Below are 14,030 nucleotides of genomic sequence, written 5' to 3'. Positions count from 1 at the left end.
CTATCCCCCACCGCTTCTGCGAAGACCAAAACAACAGGGGGAGGGGGAGAGGAAAAACCACCCGATCCACTCCGAAAGCCACAGAAAACGGGGATCGATAAATATATAAACAGATAAAGCTACGTCCTAGAGCGGGAGAGAAAGGGGGCTAATCGTCTGCATTTATTTTAACACCTGACAAAGAAAAATAAATAAATATATATTTATATATCAATAAATATACATCGAAAACTTGGGGCCAAAGCATTTGGCAAAAGCAAAAAACAGCGGAAAAAAAAAACCAAAACAAAACAAAAACAAAAGGCATTAATTAGAGGGCAAAATCATAATGATCATGAGCGGCAGCGGCGGCGGCGGCGGCGGCGGCGGCGGCACCGGCGGCACCGGCGGCGGCAGCGGCAGCGGCAGCGGCGGCGGCGGCGGCGGCAGCAGCAGGAGTAGCAGCGGCAGCGGCAGCAATAATCACCTGGTCTCCGGGCTTTCCTAGAAACTCCTTGCATCACCACTTCTAAGAACCCCAGTTCTAAGAATCAACAGAGCTCAATTCTCGGAATTTGAGCTGCCGACTCTACCACTGCCGCGCGGCAGGGGAGGACCCCTTGTCAGCTCGGCGGCCCGGGGGCCCCGGCTCCCCGCTGCACGCCCCTGGGCCCCCCGGATTCCGCCAGCCTCCAGGCCGCCTCGGGGTCTCGGGGTCGCGGAAGCCCTCCGCTCGCAGGGTCCGGGCGGATCTGCGAGGGGGTCGGGGGCCGGCCTCCCCCCCTGGGCTGAGGAAGATGGTGCGTGCCGCTCGGCCGCGGTCACGTGGGCGCCTCCTCTGTGACGTCGAGCGCTTCAATGTAGCAAAGCTCGGCCTCTGGAATTCTGAGAACTAATTTGCTATTCGGTGACATAAGAGGGGGGAGCGTGCGCCGCCGGCCCGGGGTCCGGGGCTCCTTCCCTGTCTCGCGCCCATAAACACCCCCACCACCTCCACGAGCTCAGGGCACCCACCGGGGGCAGGGGCTCCGAGCCCCCGGAGGAAGCCCGCCTGCCCAGATGTAGGTTAGGCAGCTGGAGCCAGACAATAAAACACGCGTCCGGGGCACGGGGAGAGAGGACGCAGCAGAGAGGGAGAGCTTCCCAGCTAGGCTCCCCGCACACTGGCAAAGCCGAGTTTGGTGGGTCTTCGTGGGCTGGGGCTCCGGGCTGGGGGGCGCTGGCTGGGCTTCTCCGGCCTTTGGCTCTGGGCTGGGGTTCTCGGAGCTGGTGGTTGGTTTGTTTGATTTCTGCTTTTTGTCTGGCCTCTTGCAAGTTTCTGCCCTTACATTAAAAAGCCCAGGAGCCCCGGGTGCCTTGGGATCTACTCTGCCGGAGCTGTTGTTGGGTGTTATTTATTATTATTAATTATTTTCAAGAGAGGCTGTTTCCAGCCTTTGAAGGGGGACTTTCGTTGGGCTGTAACCTTCTGGAAGAAGCGTCATTCGGGGTCGTAGATGGGGATCTTCCCGCCCCTCCCTCGCCGTCTCTGCGTGGACCCCTCCCGCGGGCAGCTGTAGTTTATGTTGTCCCCCTCCCCCCGGCCCTTTTTTTAAAGGGGGAACGTTCTGCCCTGGGATCACAGACTGAGGATTAGGGCTCCGTTCTCTGCTTCCTTTTCAGGACTGAGAGTGGGGTAGGTTTGCTGTTTTACTGTTTTTGTTGACTTGGGAAATAGATTTCATGTTGTAATGACGGGGGAGGGGGGACGACAAATCACGGGAACAAATAAATTCATCTCTATTTTTGGTTTCTCTTGGTTTTCCTGTGAATCAAGGGCATTGTAAAAAAAAAAAAAAGAAAAAAAAATCAGTTGGGAGAGAACAGAGAACAGGGAGAGGGAATTCTTCAGGCCTGCTTGGCCGGGATCAAGAAGGCTGGGCATGGACTGGGAGCAGCCCGCGCTCTTTGGCCGCCCGGCCCGGCCTAGCCTAGCCTGGCCCAGCTCAGCCCCGGAGGGCTGTGCCCTTACGGGAGATTTAGGGGAGGGGGGCTCACGGCAACGACTGATCATTTTTTTTTAAGCCAACTCGCTGCCCAAGTGCACTGTGGGGCCTGGCTTGTTTTTGCTCTTAGCTGACAGTTTCTCTATTTAAATGTGGTTGGGGTTTTTCCCCTCCTACTCATCCCTAGACGAAGGAGATTCTTCCTTGATTTCTGTCTCTGTTTCTCTCTACATATGGCAACTAATGGTATGTCGGCTTCCTCAACACTTAATCCCAAATGCTCGGAACAGAAGTCCCCGTAAGAGGCCGAGGTGTGCTCTGCTCCAACTGGTCCCAAGTCCTGTACTCACTGAAAAACAGAAACCTCTGAAGGGCTGTAGCCTTTCTACAGAGTTATGCCCATTTGGGGTTTTTCCCCCCTAATAAAGTTAGAAAAAAAAACTCCTTTATATGGACTTGTAAGGGGGCAGGGCTACGAAAGTGAAAGCTCCGGACTTTTTTTTTCCCTGGCACGTCGCCCTCTCTCTCGGTGGCTCTCCCATAAGAAGTTAGAAATCAAGGCTTAGGACGTTCTCTGGAGCTTGCACCCCAACACCTGGCAGAGTGTGCCAGGCTCGTGTTTTTAGAAATGATCAGAGCCTCTTCTAGGGAAGACTGTGGTGTTTTCCACAAGGGCCAGAGAGAAGCAGATACATCGCCTGGGGTGTGACCATGTGAAATCCGGAGAGTCGACTACTTATTGACAGATGGATCTCCGCAGAAAGCAATGCTTTGTAGAGTGTGTTCTTTGGGAAATGCAGAGGCCTAATCCACCCACCCTTGTTGGCAATAACATTCAGGCCATCTCCCCTCCCCCCCCTACCCAAGCCCTAATCAGCTTTTCCTGGTTGGCCCTTCAGCACTTATTTTCCTGGAGTTTCAAGTAGGTTTCTTTTTGCGCCAGAAATAGGGCATTTAAAAAAAAAAAAAACAAACATTTATATATATTTTTACTTCTCAATACTTATTTCTTTGCATTTTTTCCCTTTGCATCTTTTATCTGCAGTGTATATTTGGAGATTCTTTACCAAAGCAGGTGAAGACAGATCTTTGGCTATATCTAAACCTGGTCACTCCTCAGCATTTTCACACCACGGTACTGATTTTTACCCCATACAACTCCCTGCAGGCCCCACACCTTCCGTGGTCCACACCGACCTGCTTGCTGCAGGTCCCCTGCACATTTTCCCTCTTGCCACTCTGGGCTCAGCCCCATGGGGGCACTGCAGAGCAGAGTGAGAGCCTGGATGCGCGTTCTTCCACTCCAGCCCCCACATCCTCAAGCTGAGGGCCACAGGGAGGGAGGGAGGTTTGGGGAATGAAATCCACCATTCCATCACCTCTGTTAGTCATGGGTCTGGGCCCTCGGAGTGACAGCGATGGTCAGGTTAGAAGACTGACCGATGCCAACGTCCTCAGGATCCAAGGGGCTCCTTTTTGTTTTTATTTATCAAATTTCTAGTGGGACCTTAGTTGGGGGGCATGTGAGGATTGGCAGGGAATGTAGGTTATTATTTTTTTTAAAAAAAGAAGAAATAAGAAGATGTTTTAAAATTGAGAAAATAATTTAAGATACCTGCTCATCTGGGGAAGGGAGCTGACTTCTCTTTACCCTAGGAACTAAAAAGGGCCCTGTAGGGTCTGGAGTAAGCACTCCAATTTTAAACACTCATTCTAACAGATTTTGCTATCTCCTGAGCTCTGTTAAAGGCCCTTGACCAAGGTGATCTGCCCCCCCCCCAGCTCTTGCAAGGCCTAAATGCAGACATTGGCCATTCTGTTCTGTGGAAATTCCTCTCAGAATCTACATTTTCTCCCTACTAGAAACCAGGGAGGAGGAACCCTTAAGAGCAGACAAGGCCAGCCCCTCACACCTTAGGAGTGTCGAGGCATTAACACTTGAGGGGGGCTAGAGGTAAGACAGAAAGTACTTTTGGATGGCACCTGGACATCAATGGGGTCTGGGTCACCTGCTCAGATCGGGAGGGGGGTGGAATGTGGGCTCCAGTGTCATGAATTAATAGTTGCTTAGCACTGCCACTCAAAATAGAACAGCAGAAAGCAGTTCCTCAGTGGGGGGGGAGGGAGGAGGGTTCTATTGGGTCCTGCTCACAGCTGCCGGGTAAATATAAACTTTAATACAAATACCAATGGACTACTCCTAATATTACATCTATTTAAAGAAAAGGACAGATTTTCATATTCAGTTTCTTTCTTCCAGCTCAGCTACTGAAGATAAAGTTGCCTTTATAAAAGAAACCCACCCTTGTCCTAACCATGCAGTCGTCCTCCCCCCCCCAAACAAATAGAAGTTTGACCTCCAGGCAGATAAATGCCCAGTTCCCTAATAACGCACTGCCACTCAGACTTTCTTTCCTCTTGCCTCCCTAAGGATGTGCCAGTTCTCAGGCCTTTTCATCTTTCCGGCTCCCCTCTTGGGAGCCATGAAAGTGAGGCTATATGCCTAGGCATAATTTTCGAGAAAGAAGAGCCACATTCTTACGGGAGTGCCTGTCTGCCAGTAGTTTCCACATTTTGTTTTTTTGTGTATTTATTTGGGGCACAGGGCTGCATCTGCCTTCTGATGACAGCTCAGGCTTGGGGGCTATTTGCCTCCCAGGGCAGCAATATCATTGCTTGAGGTGCCTGGCTTCAGGTTTTGCCCATTCACCCCCTCGATTTGCATGAAATCACATCCCCCCCCCTTTTTTTCCATTATCATAAGCAAACTTCAGCATCGCCCTGCTGTCACTTGGAAGTCAGTGGTTTGTTTAAAATAGGCTTTAGACCGAGGTCGGCAGACAGCAGAACACACTGGGACTGGAGGGCCTAGCTCCGACCTCCAGAAAAGAGGATTGAACTTGATTTCAGTTCACACATTTTGCCTGCTGCCTTGAGCTGGATTTCTTGGAGTGGGATGCGTGGCCCTCATGAGCTTGTGTGCGTGGTTTTGTTTTTCAGAAACCCAACCCAGTTTTCCCCAGTGTATCAATTTTCCAAAACTTCCCAGGACTTATTTATGAAAAGGAAATGCATGGTGAGTGCTTAAAATAGAGAAATAATTAGGAAAGGGAGGGAGAGGGGATCTCTTGTTTACGGCGTTGGGGCCCGTCTCTTTGGATAACAGGGTTATCTTTCGCTTCCCATGAAACCCTAGCATGAGGCGCAGGGACGCACCTCGGCTGTTTGCAAACCAAGCACGCTGGGGCCTGGCCTGCCGGGCTCTCTACGCAGACACTGGGAGTGGAAAAACTGGATTTGCGTGTCGGGCCTGCCTCTTTTTTTTTTTTTCCCTTTCCTCTGCTTTCCTCCTCGCACACGCCTTCTGTACACCTGACCGTGCAGAAGCCTATGGGAAGGAGCAGCCGATTGCACGGAGGGCTGAAGAATGTGCCCAGGGACGGCATTGGTATTTTTCCACTCGCAAAGCCACAGTGACTTGTTTATTTCACCCTCCTGTAAGAAGCCCTAGTTCTGGGGCTGCCCAGGCACCAGGAGATGGACGCAGCAGGGCAGAAAACAGCACTGCTTCTCCCCAGTCTGTGGACCCACGTTCAAGTGGGGCCTGGGGAAAGAACTGCAGACCTAGGACCTGGAAAAGGGGGAAGGAGAGGGAGTCACTGGGGCCGGGGGGGAGGGTGTTAAAATTTAAACTGGCAAAGTCAAGTCAAAGCTGGCCTCCCCTCTATCAATTTTTAACCAATTGCAGACCAAAGTCTGGGATTGTGCGGAGGGGGTCAAAAAGCCGCTGAAAGATAAAATAAACCCCAGGGTGGCAGGGACAGGTCGGGAGACCTTGTACCTTTGATCTACAACTGGCTCAAACAAAAGTGACAGTTGGATGGGTTTTCCTGCCCCAGAGCCCCGTTGTTGCAAACAAGTCAGGAAAGGATTGAGGATACAGAAGTGAGGTAAGGGCAGGATCCTGGGCAGAAGCTCCCAGGCCCTGGGTGTGGGCACTCTGGAGCATGTCACAACTGTCACGTGGCTTATTAAAAGAAGAAAAAAACCTAGAGAGAAATTCCTAGTAAGAAACTTAGAGATGGCTCAGCCCGGCTGTATTCAGGGTAATTATTTGATGTCAGAGGAAATAGCAGATCAGGAGTATACCTTCCTTCCTTCAAAAGAAAAAAAATGCCTTCATCTGCCAGCACTAACTCAGAGCAAAGAAATTCATATCAGTATTTCCTATACTTTTTTTAAACCTCTCTAAAAACAAAGGCTGAAACTCTCACTTTATTATCTTATCCAAATCGACCCAATCCCATAGCAGAGGTAAAACATTGGAGGGGGTGGGGAGGGAAACAAAAAAGCAAAAACAAAAAAACTTGTGCCCTTGAATCGATATTTAGGGAAAATTCAGTTAGGGTGGGAGTGAGGAGCACCCGGTGGAAGACCACTGATAGGGAAGCAGGTACCTGACCAAGGAGAAAGGGGCTCATCTGGAGTAGGGAGGGAGAACTGAGAGATCCAGAAGGAGGGGAGGAGCAGGGGGCAGGGGGACAAGAAGAGGGGGAGGGGGACAGACAGAGAAAACTCCGTGGTAGCTTTCTCTTTTTTCTCTGATTCTTCTTGGAGTGGATAAAAAGCCAGCCTCTGAGTTAGTTAGCCTTAGGATCTAGACCTGCTTCTGACACATACTGACTACATGACCTTGGGCAAGTCACTTAGTGACTCTCATTGCCCAGGGCAGTCCATAAGTTAAGCAAGTACCAACCTGACCTGGGCAGGAGGCATTGAAAGTGGCTGCACCAATGAAATCATTTCCCTGACCCAAAACAACAAACCCAAGCATAAATCTCAGTGGTGTCTAACTGAAGGAAGAATGCTAGAGCCATGAGCCCTGGGGCAAAGGTCTAGTCACCATGCCCTAGGCGCATCCCCTGCCCCAGTTTCATCTGTGCTTGTTATCTGTAAAACACAGGGAGTCCCTTCCATTTTTTTTTAATACCAGTTTTCTTTGCAACCCTGTGAAAAAGATTGCTCCTATAGAAACCAGAGAGGGGAGAGGAGACAGAGCCCGACTCCTCAGGCTTTAAGCTGCCCCCTTGCATCAAAGTTGAAGAGAGGTTTGGTTGAAGCTGCATTTTCTCTGTTGGGCTCTGGAGGCATAGTAAAAGCATTGTTTCTTTTTGATGGGCTTGGCATTGCTCTGAGAAGCACAGGACTAGGGCAAGATGGGGCCAAACCTCTGTCAAGTTCATTTAATTGGAATGGGCTCCACAGGGTCCACTCATTGAGGCAGCACGTTTTTACTGAATGCCTGACGTGGACAAGGCCCTGGGATGTCTTTCCTGAGTCCCGCACACACCAGTTGAGGGGCCCCTTCTGAGGGGTTAGGAGCCCAGAGGAGCCAAATAGCCCAACCTCTTGGGCCTCAGTTTTCTCATCTGTAAAAGGGGATTATAGGAGTATAAGAAGATCCTTTGTGGCTGTTGATCCCATAAATAACTGGGCCATTGATCCCCTGGAGACTGGTTTTCAGTGATCACCACCTCCCACTACCACAGAATCATACTGAATAAGATTCTTCTCTACTCCAATCCAACAAAGGCTTATCCAGCCTTGGCTTAAAGACTTCCAGGAAGGGAGAACACCTCTCCCCGCAACTTTGGGATGCAGCTCACTCTCCTGGTAGACAACTCCATCTGTCCAGACAACATTCACCCATTGGTCCTAATTCTGTCTTCTGGAACCAAATGGAATTGGTCTAAATCTCTTTTTCAGGGGAGGACCTTTCCTTAAATCTTCTTTCCAGCATAAACATGTCCAGTTCCTTCAAGTCTTCCTCACATGGTATGAACCACCATGGGATTACATAGACGATGGTACATAGTGCATTTACTACCCATTTATTGTGTGTCAGGCACTGTCTTCAGTGCTGGAAATATAAACAAACCAGAGTCTTTACCCTCAAGGAGCTTAAATTCTGCTTAGGGGAAGATAGTACATGAAGGTGAGCTTCACAGGGGAGAGAGAGGGAGAGTGGAAGCCTTCTTGGGCTGCATGTGGAGATAGCTCAGAAGTGGCACAGTGTCCTGATTCTTGGCAAGAGAAGGGAAGAAGGTTCACCTACCAATGCCCAGAGCCCACAGAGAGTCATCAGTGAGACAGAGAGACACAGTTTAAGAAGGTCCTGCCTTGGCAGGGCACTGTGTGAAGAGCTGCCAGGGCTTGGGAGGGCCAGAGTGATGTTAGAGTACAGGCAGCATGGTGTAGAGATGGCCAGAACTTACGTTCCTTGAGGCCAGGGCTCACCATTTCTGTTTTCTCTATCCCCAGAAGGACCTCAAACACAATAGGTCCTTAGTGAATGCCCATGGATGAACAGGTGTTGCTTGGTTGCCCTCCTCTGGATGTTGTCCAGTTTATCAATGTCTTTCCTAAAATGTGGCCCCCTGAGCCATGAAGAAGCATGATGCTCTGGATGCCATGTGACTGGCCAGGAGGCCATGGGGCCATCACCTCCCTAGGCCTGGCTGCTTGGCCTCTTAATCTTGCTGAAGATCCCGTTGAGTTTTTCAGTTGCTGGCTTATTTTGAGATTGTCCTCCTCACCCCCTCCACCGCCCAAATGCCCAGGTCTTCTTCAGGCAAGCAGACTTCTTCCACCTTGTCCTTAGGAAGTTGTTTTTGTTGAGTGCAGACTTGACATTTCGTCCTCTTCATTTTTGTATTATTTTTGGCCCAATGTTCTAACTTGTCTAGATCTTTTTGGGTCCTGCCTCTGTCAGCCAGTAACATAGCTATTCCAACCAGCTTTGCAAGTTCATCAAGACTGTCATCTATGCTTTCATTCAAGTCACTGATGATGTCAGATAGCCCAGGCTCTCTTGCCCTGTTGACCTGGCACAGTTCATTTAGACTGGTAGCCAACCCCACAGTCAAGATCCCGAGTTTTCGCTCCCACATAACTTAATAAATCACTTAATTGGGAGAACTCTAACTACATCCATGACTCTAAGCAAGATGGGTACAAAAGAAAAATATTGGAAACAAAGTGCTCTAAAAACTGAGTCCTAATTTTTCATTGAATCTCTTGGTAATAATAACTCACATTTCCAGGCCTGCTCATCACTACCCCAATTCTACCTCTAATCCGAGATATTGTTTGATTTCTTTCTGATCAGTCATCACTAGGGACCACTAACACGTCTCCCCTCAGATCTATACTCAGTGAGGCCCCACATCCACTAGTCAATGCCCACACAAGGGGAATCCCTGCCTCCACAGAAAGCCAGAGAAATGGTCATCCCCTCTCTGTTTGAAGAGCTCCAAGGAAGGGGAAGCCACTCCCTACCATGGCAGCCATTCTATTTGGGGACAGCTCCAATGATTAAAAAGGTGTTTTTTTTTTTTTCCCTAGTATCTATCCATTGACCTCTTTCCAGCTTCCATACACCACTCTTGGTTCTGCCCTCTAGGGCCAAACAGGAGAAATGCAATCCCTCTACCACATGATGACCTTTAAAATACTTGAACAAAATTATAATACGACTTCTTTGTCTTTCCTTCTCTGAGCTGAACATTCTGTGTCCTCTGCACTGATCCTCAGAGGACATGGGGAGGACTTAGGGCCCTTCCTGGTCATCCTCCCTTGGACATCCTCCTTATCAATGCCCTTCTTAGCCAAACCATGCCCAGAACCAAATACTGTCCTCTAGAGGGTACTGGACAGGGACACGGTACAGATGGACTTCACTTGCTTCCTTCTGGAAACTTGGCCTCTCTGGATGCCAGCCAAGATGGCGCCGGCCTTTGTGACTGCTGTATCACACTACTCTCCACTCACAGCTCACGAAACGTCCCCAGATCTTTTTCAGGCAAATGCACTATCTAACTCTCCCTGGCACATGTTGGACTTGCAGCATTGGCTGTTTGGTCCCCAGGTGGAGGATTTACATTCATCCCTCCTGAATTGCATCTTGTTAGGTCCAGTCCAGGGCTCCACTCTATCACGATCCTTTCAGATACAGACTCTGGTGTTCCTGTGTCTCCAGCTTTGAGTCAGCTCACATGCCTTCTATGCCTTTGTATTTGTCATTGCTAAAGTTGTGACATGCACAGAGCCAAGCACAGATCCCTGGGGCACTTCCTGCCACTTTGACACTGAGCCAGAACTCGCTAGGTCCTGTCACCAACCAGGTCTGAATCCAGCTGTCTTTGTTATCACCCAGTGCGTGGGTCTTCATATTATCCAGCGGAACGGCACAAGAAGGAGCTACTTTAGCACAAGTCTGGTTCAGTCTTGGTAAATAGTACCTTGCTGTCAAGGTAGTTATGTAGAACTTAAGAAATGTGCTCATGCGCTTGGGTTTCCCAGAGATTAACATGAACAATTACCCGTGGTAAATTTTATTATAATCCTCCCTGTATAGCTCTGTTTTGTCAATTCAAAACTTTGCATATGGTAAAAGCCAGACTGTTGTGCAATCCCACTGAAAGAATGAATGGAAGAGGACTCATGCTCTTACCTGCTCCGTCTCCTGATCAGTGAAGAAGGTGAGAGCTCAGAGGCAAAGTGAGGCACATGGTGCTTTGGCCATGACCAAAGACAACTTGGGTTTGCCTGACTATTCATGCCTGTAGCAGGTTTTGTTTTGTTTAATTCTCACCTGGGGATGAGGCTGGGTTGAGAAGGTAGATTTTTAATGACTGCATTAAATGCAATGTGCACACACACAGACGGCTAGATAGAGAGTTTAAATATATGTATCTATAAGATATATACACACCTTTATTAAAGGGTATGGAAAGACATTCTGGAGGAAACACCTCCAGACAGACAAAAGAAGGTTTGACTGGGGGTCAAAGGCTATAGTTTCAAATCCTAGCTCTTCTTACAAGCTACATCACCTTGGGCAAGTCACAATCTCCGAGTCCCAGGTTCCTTCTTTGTAAAATGAGCATGTTGCAGTAGGTGGCCTCAGGTTATGAATCTCTGAGCCCATGAAAAGGCTTTCTTTCCCCGAGATAGTGGGTCAGAATTCCAGAAGCTCCCAGTGGAAGGGGATGTCAGTGGTCACCCAGTCCAACCAGGGCTCCACAAGTAGGATCAGGCCAAATCCAGTGCTTGCTCAGATGTAGCCAAAGGCAGCTCATTCTACCCTCATATCTCTAATGTCAGGAAGCATTTTCTGCCATCAAGCCCAAGTCTGCCTCCTTGGAAGTCATGTCCATTCCTTTGAGGACACACCTAACCCCTCCTCCATGTGATAACTGTACCAGTAGTTCCATATTCTCAGCCACCACCCCAGTCTCTGCTGTCCAGGCCAAATGTCCCTAACTCCTTCAAAATACCCTCATATGGCATGATCTTGTGACCTTTGCTCTTCTCTGTCTCTGTGTTCTTCCTCCATCTACAATGCCTCTCGAACCATGAGCTAAATAGGACTTCTTTTACATGGAGCAAAAATGTTGCTGGAGGGAACAAGGTCAGAGACAGTCATGTCAGGGGAGGGAAATTGCCTGGTTCTCTAGAGAGCTCATTCAGCCTGGGCTCTAAGAAGGTGGTACCAAAGGATGAAACCTGCTCTGCTCCCAGCTGAGCATAACAACCCTGGACAAAGGCCTGTTGGCCCCTTGCTAGTTTAGTGCTCACATGTGGGGAATCACTCGCTCCATCAGGACCACCTCTTACCTCTTCCTGGGTACATGGAATGCAGCATGTAATGCAGCCTGGCATTGTGTAAACTAAAGCAAGTGGCCATAGGAACACTGTTTGGTTTCTTTTCTCTTCTCTTCTCTTCTCTTCTCTTCTCTTCTCTTCTCTTCTCTTCTCTTCTCTTCTCTTCTCTTCTCGTCTCGTCTCGTCTCGTCTCGTCTCGTCTTGTCTTTTCTTGTCTTGTCTTATCTTGTTTTTTCTTGTCTTTTCTTGTCTTGCCTTGCCTTTCCTTTATTTTCTTTGTCTCTAGTTGCATTTCTTGTCTGGTACTGGCACTCTCCCACCTTTATTTTGCTTGCATAGGGCAGCCAAACACAAAGGGTTTCTTGCTTCCTGAGCTGCACTTGTGAGCCTGAACTTCACACCACTAGAAGTAATGTGCCTGGGATCCTTGAGGTCCGGTACTCAGGCTAGATGTCATTAGTTGTTGATAAAATAGTTTGACTGATGCCAAGAAATAGAGGAAATGAAATGAACCATTTCACCCATTCCTCCCAATGAGTTTTTTTTTTTCTTTAAGAACATGAAAATTTGATATGGTCATGGGAGCAGAAACTTACAGTAGGAAGAGATCATAAAAGTTACCTATCTGACCCTCTCATTTTACAGGTGAGGAAACTGAGTCAGAGAGCTGTGCATTGCCAAGCAGTTAGTAGCAGAGTTGGGATGAGGATTCAGGTCCTGGGTCTCCAGCTTCCATGCATCACTTTCCTCTCTTTCTCTACTGCCTCATAATGGGAGAGAGGGAGACCCTAGGTTTTCCAGGGCTCTACTGGATTGCAGAAACTTGGACAACTGGAAACTGGAAAGGGATGAGCCTGGCCACAGACTGTGTGCCTATGTGCCCTGGAGCTCAAGGACCTGACACTGTCTAGGTGATTTTGGACAAATCACTGCAATCCCTGGGCTTCTGTTCCTTTATCTGTAAGATGAGGGCCATGGTAGTCTCTGAAGACTCCTAGCTCTGAATCAAAGGTCCTGTGAGCCCTAATTCCCAGAGGAATTGCAAAGTTTTGACCACCACCTGATTATTTTTATGATTGTTTTCTCATAGCAACTGACAGCTACTTTCTGCTAAGATATGGAAAAGGCTGTGATATTCCTAAGGCACAACTGTGACTTCTTTGTGCCCTGCTTCCAAAGCCCCACTGCCCCCCAGGGCCTCTAGGTTCAAACCCAAACCCCTCTGATTGGCTTTCTTAGACCCTGAGAAGGAGAAATTGCTCCAGTGTGCCTTTTTAGGTTTATTCAAGTCAAATCAGCCTCCACCTTTGCCATTCTACTTCCAGCCTTTGCTCCTTTGGCCAAGCTGACCCCCGAAAGCTGCCCCTCCTCTTCTTACAATACCAAGCTTTCTTCAAAACAAACTGAAGCATCACCTTCTATCTGAGGCCTTTCTTGAGACTGTCTCTCTCCATCCAACTTACTTTATGTTGACGCAGTTTACATTTGCTATTTATATACATGTGCAAATAAAAAATGTAAACCATAAATGTGTATATGTGTATCTGTTATTTTCTTCTAATAGAACATAGGTACTTTGGGGGCGGAGTACTGCTGGCCCTAAAGACAGGAAGACTCAAACACTTCCTAGCTGTGTGATCCTGGACAAGTCACTTCACTCAGTTTACCTCAGTTTCCTTATCTGTAAAATGAGCTGGTAAACCAGCCCAGTATCTTTGCCAAGGAAATTCCAAGATGGATCACGAAGAGTCAGACATGACTAGAGCTGACTGAACAACAGCAAGCTGGCGGCAGGGGACTGTTTCCTTTTTGTCTTTGTGTCCCCAGCACCTCACACTGGAGCAACTTCATAAATGTGTGCGGATGGAATCTCCACACTGAATGACATCATTATGGCTCACATATACTCTCTTAGTCAATGTGTCATCAGTCTCCAGTTTCCTGGATAAACTATTATTTCTAAAGTCCCTGCCTTTGAGGGGTTTGTGTTACAACCCCAGCAAAATACCTGAAGCCAGGAGCAAAAAGATAGAAAAAAAGGTTATTGATGATGATGTGAATGTGGGCGACATTTGGGGAAGGCACAGGCAGAGGCCAGGGGTCAGAGTAGCTAAAGTTGGCAGAGATTTGAGAAATTCAACTCTGTTATTTTTCAGAAGGAGAAACAGAGGCATAAGAAGGTGGAGGAACTCTCTCAGCACCTGTGGGATTTGGCAACATGGAGAAGGAGTCCTTGGGCAGCTTTAGCCTGAGCATTGAGAGCTTACTACAGTGTTGGGGGCTCCTAAATCCAGGAAACCTTTATTCCAATCCTCCTTCAATGTCTCCTCGTGGCATGGAGGTGAACCTGGGCCCAGAGGAGCACAAGCCCGGGCAAGTCTGACCAAACCGGGAAGGATT

At 48.5% G+C, this 14,030-nt stretch overlaps 1 protein-coding gene and 1 long non-coding RNA gene across 2 annotated transcripts in view; one reads left to right on the top strand and one right to left on the bottom strand.

The window, feature by feature from the left end:
• Positions 1-530, bottom strand: part of BCL6 (BCL6 transcription repressor) — a 22,613-nt gene extending 22,083 nt beyond the window's left edge. Inside the window, exon 1 of the mRNA XM_069083333.1 lies at positions 467-530. The gene's annotated coding sequence lies outside the window, so the exon portion shown is untranslated. The remainder of the gene's footprint in view (positions 1-466) is intronic.
• Positions 531-768: 238 nt separating this feature from the next.
• Positions 769-13,153, top strand: LOC138157662 (uncharacterized). Its single transcript, XR_011167430.1, has 3 exons — positions 769-1,654; positions 4,965-5,040; positions 12,276-13,153. It is a non-coding gene; the product is annotated as an uncharacterized lncRNA (long non-coding RNA).
• Positions 13,154-14,030: the final 877 nt, after the last annotated feature.

This window comes from Petaurus breviceps, unplaced genomic scaffold (genome assembly GCF_028583685.1).
Source record: "Petaurus breviceps papuanus isolate PSGF00001 unplaced genomic scaffold, PetGlider_PUasm1.0 173, whole genome shotgun sequence".
Lineage (NCBI taxonomy): Eukaryota > Metazoa > Chordata > Mammalia > Diprotodontia > Petauridae > Petaurus > Petaurus breviceps.
This window is presented reverse-complemented; position numbering and strand designations above follow the sequence as displayed.